Below are 8,570 nucleotides of genomic sequence, written 5' to 3' on the forward strand. Positions count from 1 at the left end.
GTGCTCTTATTGGATGCTGGGCTTTATTAAGTACATAAACTGGCTTGAGAACCCTTCTGACAGTAAGGCGAAAAGATTCATTTCCAGAGGGTAACTAAACAGAACCTCCTGTTGTAGAAAGCCCTATAAAATACCCTATAAAATATAAAAACTATTTAGTCTTTTTAATTTTTTCGAAATACAGTTTTATGTTGAATATATGTTTTCTTTCATGTATATTTTAGTCACAACAAGTTAATGGAAAGCGCGGAAGAGTTGGGGGTACTAAAGTAAGTTGAGTTCAGGACTGGTTCTTTCTCTGTATTGTGTGTTTTAGCTACAACATAAGGAGCCAACATTCCCCCATATGTTTTTCACACGGATCCATTTGTTGTGTGTTCTCCCATTATGAAACAATATCTATAAGGGTAATTTACAACGCCACCCCCTAGAGAATGCTAGTATTATAGGAACACCCCCTCTCTTTCACCAAATTAGACTCAGACCCCCTACCGTCAATCACTGTTACAGAATATATCAAGAATGCTGACATCAACGGTTTTTTTTTTTTCTAAATTCCATTTTTCCCTTAAAAATAATGAAGTACCAAAATTACCCTCAGTACTTGTAGTCCCCAAATCGATTTCACCATAACCCTAACCCACTTAAAACTTAAAAGGAAACGAAAAAATGGCTGCCGTCTCCTGCGTTGATGAAGTTTCAGGCGGTACCTCTCCTACTCTGATTTATGATCGAATAAAAGAGCATAGGGAATTTGATGAAACTAAAGCAGGTGTGAAGGGTCTTGTCGATGCCGGCTTGGATAAGGTCCCTCGTATCTTCATCCACCCACCCGAAGCTCTCCATGATCTACCCTATTAGCTGGGTTCCATTCAGAGCCACCGTCAGACCCATTTGACAATTCTGGTCATAGACTTAAACCTAGAGGAGGGCACCTTCAATTTCAAATTTAATGGAAACCCAACTGAGTCTCTGACTCGAAGGAAGGAAATCATTGACCAGATTCGGCAAGCATCGGAAACATATAGTTTCTTCTAGGCAGTGAATCATGGTATCCCTGTAGACCTATTGGAGGAGATGCTAGAAGGCATTCGAAGATTTAATGAGCAAGACACGGAGGTCAAGAAATAGTTCTATACTCACAATATCATCGGCAAGAAGGTCGTCTATATCTCCGATTTGCATCTGTTCAAGTCTCCCGCTGCCGATTGGAGAGACACCTTCTTTTGCTCAATGGCCCCTTAACCTCCCCATCCGTAAGAACTGCCTCTGGTTTGCAGGTAAGCCATAAATCATCAAAATCTATAATTTAAAGCATGTTAATCAGTAACTTATGATGATTGATTGATTGATTGATTTGTAGAGATATGATGTTTGAATAGCTGCTCTGTTAAAGGAATGTGAATCAGCAATACCTTTACAACTCCCAGGCATTTGACATGCTATTCTCATTGGTGATGAGTGTCAGCTTCCTGCAATGGTTGAGAGCAAGGTGAACTTAAAATTATTCTTTCCTTCTCCCTCCTCCAACTCTTCTTTACCTTTGTACTTGTACATATTGTATTCATGAATTGTGGTTGTGGGAAACTGTTTGTTTGATCTCTCTTGAGGATATTTATACCATTGATCTATCCAGCTAGAGTTTTGCATGTGTTCTTTACATTGTAACTGATGATAGTAGTTCCCTGACCTTTTTTGTAGGTATCTAGTGAAGCTGGTTTTGGAAGGAGTCTATTTGAGAGGTTGAGTTTTCTTGAGCATCCAAAGCACCTTCTTAATATGCAGTATAGAATGCATCCTCAATTCAGTATTTTTCCAAAAGCAAAGTTCTACTGCAACTAGATTTTGGATGCTCCTAGTGTTCAGGATAAAAGTTATGAGAGATGCTATCTTCCTGGACCTATGTATGGTCCCTACACCTTCAAATATCACTGATGGAAGAGAGATATTGGAAGATGTTGGACATAGTAGAAAAAATCTAGTGGAAGTAGCTGTTGTTGCAAAAGTATTGCAGAATCTTTTTAAAGGTATGCTCTGGTTGTAGGATTTTTGGTAGAGATGTAAATGGAGAGATTTCAAAGGGGTACCTGACTATCCAAATTTGTATCTGATTGACATATCTGCTATCTCTTGGCAATTGCCAGGAATATTGCCTTCTGGTTAATTCAATAGGATAGGCATAATATCAACTGAAGATACACCATACATAAAATAACCGATATATTTAAGGGAGACGAAAAAGGAAAAATAACTATCACCATGCGGTTGGTATACTTGATAAGGCTAGTCTTTTGATATGTTTCAGCATATTGCTTCATAGATGGTAGTCATTGATGTGTTATGTGTACCTCATGATCATTATGAGATGCATTTTTTTTTTCTTTTCTTAATGTCCTGTTGAGTTCTCACTGTACTGGTCAGACTTAGTTATACAGTTCTCGGTGTTCTTTCAGGTTGTAAAATCAGGCTTTTTTAAAGGATTGAATAAACCAGTCGTTTTTTTGCTTTTGACCATGTTACTTCTTCAGATTTTACATATCCTTGGCATGAATTTATATGGCTGTCCAAAGGATTTTTCAAAGTTCAGAGTTGGATAACATTGCTGCCATAATTTTGCAAATTAGATTGGAGACCGTCTGTTGTATCCATTTCCCTGCAGAATTCCTGAATTACTGAGTTATGCTGGATGATGATCGTTCTCAGTACATTCTTAGTATAATGGTACTCAGATGCAGAATAAATTAGTTGCTCAAGATATATTGAAACCTTTTCTGCTAGAGTTACTTGTCTGTGAAACTAGTTGCTTTTTGTATTTGGATGTTTTGGGGTTTGAATACTTGAAGGAAGTATGGAGCTGGAGCTTGGGGATTGCTTTGTTTGAGTTATTATCAGAGGCTTTGGAGCTAAATCCCAAACACTTGGTGCACTACTCGCTGGTGATGGAAGGGGAACTACATGCCGGCAATAGAACTAGCAACTCTGCTGGAACTCGTCGGAATCACAAGTAGCAGGTAGGGAGAGAAGGATAGAAGGAGAGAAAGTGATAAGGAGAGAATGAAATGGTATACAGGTGAAGAGAGGGGTATTTTTGGGATAATAAGATAAGGGTGTTTTACTCATAAGGGCTGAAGTAAGGGCTAAAGTGTCATTTCATAGAATCACTTAACAGAGACTGACAGTAGGGGGTCTGAGTCTAATTTGGTGAAAGAGAGGGGGTGTTCCTATAATACTGGCATTCTCCAAGGGGTGGCACTGTAAATTATCCTATCTAGTATTAGAAACTTGGGTTACTTTCCCCCCCTTTTTCTGATGCATGTCGAACGAAAGTAGCCATTTTAATATGCTTTTGTGTTGTTTATACAATTATTCTTGGTATAAGTTGAAAACTCTCTTTTTGTTTTTGTTTTAACTTTACACCATTTTGTGCCCAACAATATGGAAACAAAGAGAGTCCAAAATCTTGAAGAAGTTTTTGCTTGATGCTTATTGCTTATTACGATTGATTATTATATAGTTCATAATTTCTCGCCTTTGATGCCTGAAATCAATTGGATATATACTTTGTGCGATACAAATGATGAATCTCCCCTCGTTCAGGTATTTGTCTTCCTAGATCTCTCTTTTTACTTCCCTGATAAGTACTCCTTGGATATGTTCTTTTAATGTTTCTTTTCTCAATTGAAGGGTGACTTTCTTCTGTTTAAGTACGACGTCCAAGAGCGAGTGAATGACTGTTGATATTTTCTTTACCGCAGTAACCCCCGAGCTCACGTACTCTCTTCATTTTTGTGCTGTTTCTGATTGCTTTTTTTTTTTTTTCCTATAGTTTCTCTAGTTCGTTGTCTGCCGCAAGGTATTAGTCTTTAGTTTGTCCACCATCAATATAACCTCAGAGGTCATACTATCATGTGATAATTTTGAAAGCTCTTCAAAATTATGTTCCTAATGGATATGAATCACCTTGAAATTTGTTAGATCATCAATTGACTGTACCTAGATAGAAATTAAAATTCCAATGAATGACTGCCTTGATTGAAATAAATTATGATGAAAGACAAAGAAAGAGTTGATGGAGGTCCAATAGCTTCGGAATCCTTTTCATTATGATGACCCCATGTATGATTCCACCAATCTTGGCTTCTAATTAAAGTAAGAGTCAATCTAGTAATCTAATGTATACTTATAAAAACAAGACTTTCTTTCCATCTCATTTTGTTAACATATTGTGTATATATTCTTAAATTCCAAATAATGTAATTAGGACCATGGGCAACAACTTCCTATATCAATATGCATACACATGGTTTAGGCAAATGGTCAAGCTTCTACATTATGTCAACAAGGTAATTACCCTACAGAGACCTTTAACAAAAAATTAGATTAAGGCAACAAGAACCTTGATTCAACAATGTGACTGTAGCTTGGGATCTTGAGTGTTGTTTTTGTTCCACATATTTTCTAGACTTTGTGCTATTGTTAAAAGTTGATACTCTTTTATGATCATGCTTTTGTTTACGATAAATGAGAAGAATCCATGGCTTGGAATCTTGCATTTCTTAAAATCTGTATAGGACCTGTAACAAGTCACAGCCCTAAAACAACCATATTTTGGTGGGATAGCTTGAATTAACTTAACTTTGTAGCATTAGGTATATTTAGTTGAACACTAGATGTATTTTCAGGGTTCTATGATATTTGTTATCTAATGATCTGGTTTTGGAATATAGCATTTCTTAAAAACCATATAGAACCTGCTGGCGCTAGTTCTGCTGGCTTAGTTTATCATTAAGATTTCATGGAGGAAATTCTCATCTTGTGGCTTGTTTAGCGGGATGAAGAGGGTAATTTCATTCTTGAGCTTTATAGGAGGCAGTTTTATCCATTTTAGCTTGGTTTCACATCCTCTGTAGTTTTTATATTGTTATCGTAGATATTTTCATTCTTGAGCTTCTAAAGTAGGTAGTTTCATATAATTGTGTACACATCATTTCACATTCTATGACTAATTGAACTTTATCACAGCGGAATTGTTCTTCTGTTACTAACATCATTATTGTTTAGAATACTCAGGATGGACGTGTGACTATATTCAGCCTCATCCATTTACATTGATGCAAACTATGAAACAAATGAATCGTTGCCTATTATGATGGATTACTTCTTCCTGTGAGTTGAATACTTTGCATTTAATGTTGACACACACACACACACACGCGTACACACATATGTGTGTATATATATATTTATGTAGAATTTTTTTTCCCATTGTTTTCCTGTCCTTGAGAATTTCAATTGCATTTCGTAGGTATACAGATCATGAATGCATATTGGACAGGATAGTAAGGATACTTCACAACTAGGCCAGCCTTCAAAGGTTATGTCAGAATGATGAGAGGTTGCTATTTGGTGAGATCTTTAAGCCCCTTTCATAAATAAATTATTCTTGCTGGTTCAGTTATAAATGCTTTACATTGTTAACAAAAAAAGAGGGTAATTTTTATAAATTTTCTAACTGTATAATCAAGAAGCATGGAAATTGGAATTTCTTGAAAGTAGAAACAGTTTAGGGCTCGACACATACACATTGGCTAATGCTTTGGCTATTACCTAACACCCTGATGCAGTTAGTGGTACACAAAGCCACAAAGGTAACATGTGGCTGATGATTATGCAAAACGCTTGGCGATGTGCTATCTAGAGGTGCAGTTTTAGATTAACCATCACAAATATTTTGCTTGCACCGCTTTCTTTTTAGGCCCAAAACTATATTACCTTCCACTTCAATATTGCTTTGTAGGCTGAGGAGTTTGTTGCATCTTCACTAGCTTGCTTGGATGGGTCGAGATCAAAGCCTGGATGTGAGAGTATAGCTACTGAATTTCAACAGGCAAAGTATTATAAGCCTTTGTTTTTCTGCGGTGTTTTGACTCATGGTTTGAACATCCTTTTTACTTCAGGTTTAATTTAACTAATCCCATTATTTTATTTCTAGAAAATAGTTGCCTTGCAATTCCTTTAAAACCAAATACTTAATTCTCCATCCATATTTTGTGACATTTCCTGTAAGGATTTATGCATGCACTATTTGATTTGGAACTTTTGCAATTTGAATGGTTAAGAAAAAAGAAAAGAAATTTAGTAAGATGTTTAGTGCAAGTTCTGTGTGATTCTTGTTGCAGTAAAAATCGATTGGGTGATCTTCTTTGCAAAACTTGGTACTCCACGCTAGACCTGCATAGAAGAGCAGACAAAAAAGAGCCACGCTAACCCGAAGGGGGACCCTCCGATGCCTAAGTTTGATTTCTTCAGCAACAACTACTTAAGAGAGTTTCTTATGAAATGATTGATCACCTTTTTTGGGGCTGTCTTTGATATTTATAGGCAATGAATGAAGAGAGACGATTAAGGAGAGTCCTATTTTGGCAAGTAGTTCACTCTTGGAAGAGTCCCATTAAGTGTTACCTTATTTGTTAGGAAATCTCCAAACGATGAGATTTGCTAAGCTAGCAACAAGTGATCCTTGGGATTATCCCCGTAATCACTAGAACCTACCAGACTCTTTGGCGAGGTGATCTAATGGGTCGGCCAAGTATGTAGGCGATCTGGGAGGTCGACTATGCCAAGGGATGACTCATGGGGTCGGTTCAACCAAGGGATGACCTGCGAGGTCGGTCTTCTCAAGGATGACTTGGATGGTCAGCTCGGCCAAGGGATGCTTGAGGGGTTGGTTCGGCCAAGGGATGAACTGGGAGGTCCGTCTTCTCAGGGTTGACTTAGATGGTCAGCTCGGCCAAGGGATGCCTGAGGGGTCGGTTCGGCCAAGGGATGAACTGGGAGGTCCGTCTTCTCAGGGTTGACTTAGATGGTCAGCTCTGGCAAGGGATGACCCGAGTGGTCGGCTTGGCCAAATGATGACCCAAGGGGTCAGGTTTCCTAAGGATGACCTAGATGATGATGGTCGGCTCGGCAAAGGGATGGCCCAAGGGGTCAATTTTCCCAGGGATGTTTTGGATGGTTGGTTTGGCCAAAGGATGACCCAAGGGGAGGCATTTTTAACCTCACCATAAGCCCTCCACTCTTTCAGGTCGAGGTCCATAGGTTGGCTCGTAGGAGTTCAACAAACAAGAATTATGTGCTCTAATCAAGTTATAGATCTTCAGTTCAGTGAAGACATCTTTGTTTACTTTTGATTTTTTATAGTTGTCTTTTCGTACCAACCTTCGAAGTTAGGCTTTGAGTGCTGACCACCAGATATATTGGCTCATTTTTTTATACCTTAGAACGTAAGGTCTTTAGTGCCGAGCTGAGGTTTGGTCCTGTGCATCTTATAACTTAAGGTCTTTGTTTGAGCTGAGGCTTGGTCTTGAGGTGCAGAGTTGAAGCTCGAACTTACGTGCCTTAGTGCATAAGGTTTTTATGTGCCGAGCTGAGGTTCAAACTTATGTGTTTTAGAACGTAAAATATTAAGGTGCCCAGTCAGAGCTCGGACTTGCATGCCTTGATGCCTAAGGACTTGAGGTGCCGAGCCAAAAGTTAAACTTGCATGTCTTAATACCTAAGGACTTGAGGTGTCGAGCTAAGGCTCGAAGTTGCATACCTTAGTGCGTAAAGGCTTGAGGTGCCGAGCCGAATCTCAGACTTGTGTCTTAGTGCGTAAGGTATTAAGGTGCCGAGCCGGAGCTCAGACTTGCGTGCATTGATGCCTAAGGACTAGAGGTGTCGAGATGAGGCTCAAACTTACATGCCTTAGTGCATAAAGGCTTGAAGTGCCGAGCCGAACCTCGGACTTCCATGTCTTAGTGTAAAACGTCTTGATGTGTGCCGGAGCTCAGATACGTGCCTTAACGCCTAAGGGCATGAGGTGTCGAGCTGAACCTCGGACTTGAGTTCCTTAATGCCGAAGGGCTTGAGCTGCCGGTCCGAAACTTAGACTTCGTGCATTAATCCTAAGGGCTTGAGGTGTCGAGTTGAGGCTCAGACTTACGTACCTTAATACCTAAGGGCTTGAGGTGCCAAGCCAGAGCTCGGACTTACGTGCCTTAAATCCTTAATTTATAAGGGCTTGAGGTGTCGATTTGAGAGGTCTACTTGACCAAGGGATGACCCAAGGGGTCGGTTCAGCCAAGGGATGACCCGAGAGACCTGTCTTCTCAAAGATGTCTTAGATGGTTAGCTCGGCCAAGGGATGACTTGGATGGTCGACTTGGCCAAAGGATGACCGGAGGGGTCGACTAGACTAAAGGATGACCAAGGGATCGGGTTTCTTAGGGATGACCTGGATGATGGTCGGCTCGGCCAAGGAATGACCCAAGGGGTCGATTTTCCCAGGGATGTCCTGGATAGTCAAAGGATGACCTGAGGTGGAGGTACTTTTACCCTCATCATAAGCCCCCACTCCTTTGGGTCAAGGTCTGTAGGTCGGCCTGTAGGAGTTTAGCAAGCAAGGATTATGTGCTCGGATCAGGTTATTGATCTTCAGCTCAGTAAAGAAATCTTGTTTTCTTTTGATTTTTTACACCTATCTTTTTTTACCGACCTTCAAAGTTGGACTTTTGAGTGCCGACCACAAG

General features: G+C 39.6%; 2 long non-coding RNA genes across 2 annotated transcripts; both read left to right on the plus strand.

The window, feature by feature from the left end:
• The first annotated feature begins 686 nt into the window (after positions 1-686).
• Positions 687-1,842, plus strand: LOC122059300. Its single transcript, XR_006134021.1, has 3 exons — positions 687-1,280; positions 1,364-1,492; positions 1,702-1,842. It is a non-coding gene; the product is annotated as an uncharacterized LOC122059300 (long non-coding RNA).
• A 3,235-nt stretch (positions 1,843-5,077) lies between these two features.
• Positions 5,078-5,921, plus strand: LOC122059408. The gene is made up of 4 exons (XR_006134034.1): positions 5,078-5,166; positions 5,306-5,406; positions 5,625-5,700; positions 5,798-5,921. It is a non-coding gene; the product is annotated as an uncharacterized LOC122059408 (long non-coding RNA).
• Positions 5,922-8,570: the final 2,649 nt, after the last annotated feature.

Source organism: Macadamia integrifolia, chromosome 13 (assembly GCF_013358625.1).
Source record: "Macadamia integrifolia cultivar HAES 741 chromosome 13, SCU_Mint_v3, whole genome shotgun sequence".
Classification (NCBI taxonomy): Eukaryota; Viridiplantae; Streptophyta; class Magnoliopsida; order Proteales; family Proteaceae; genus Macadamia; species Macadamia integrifolia.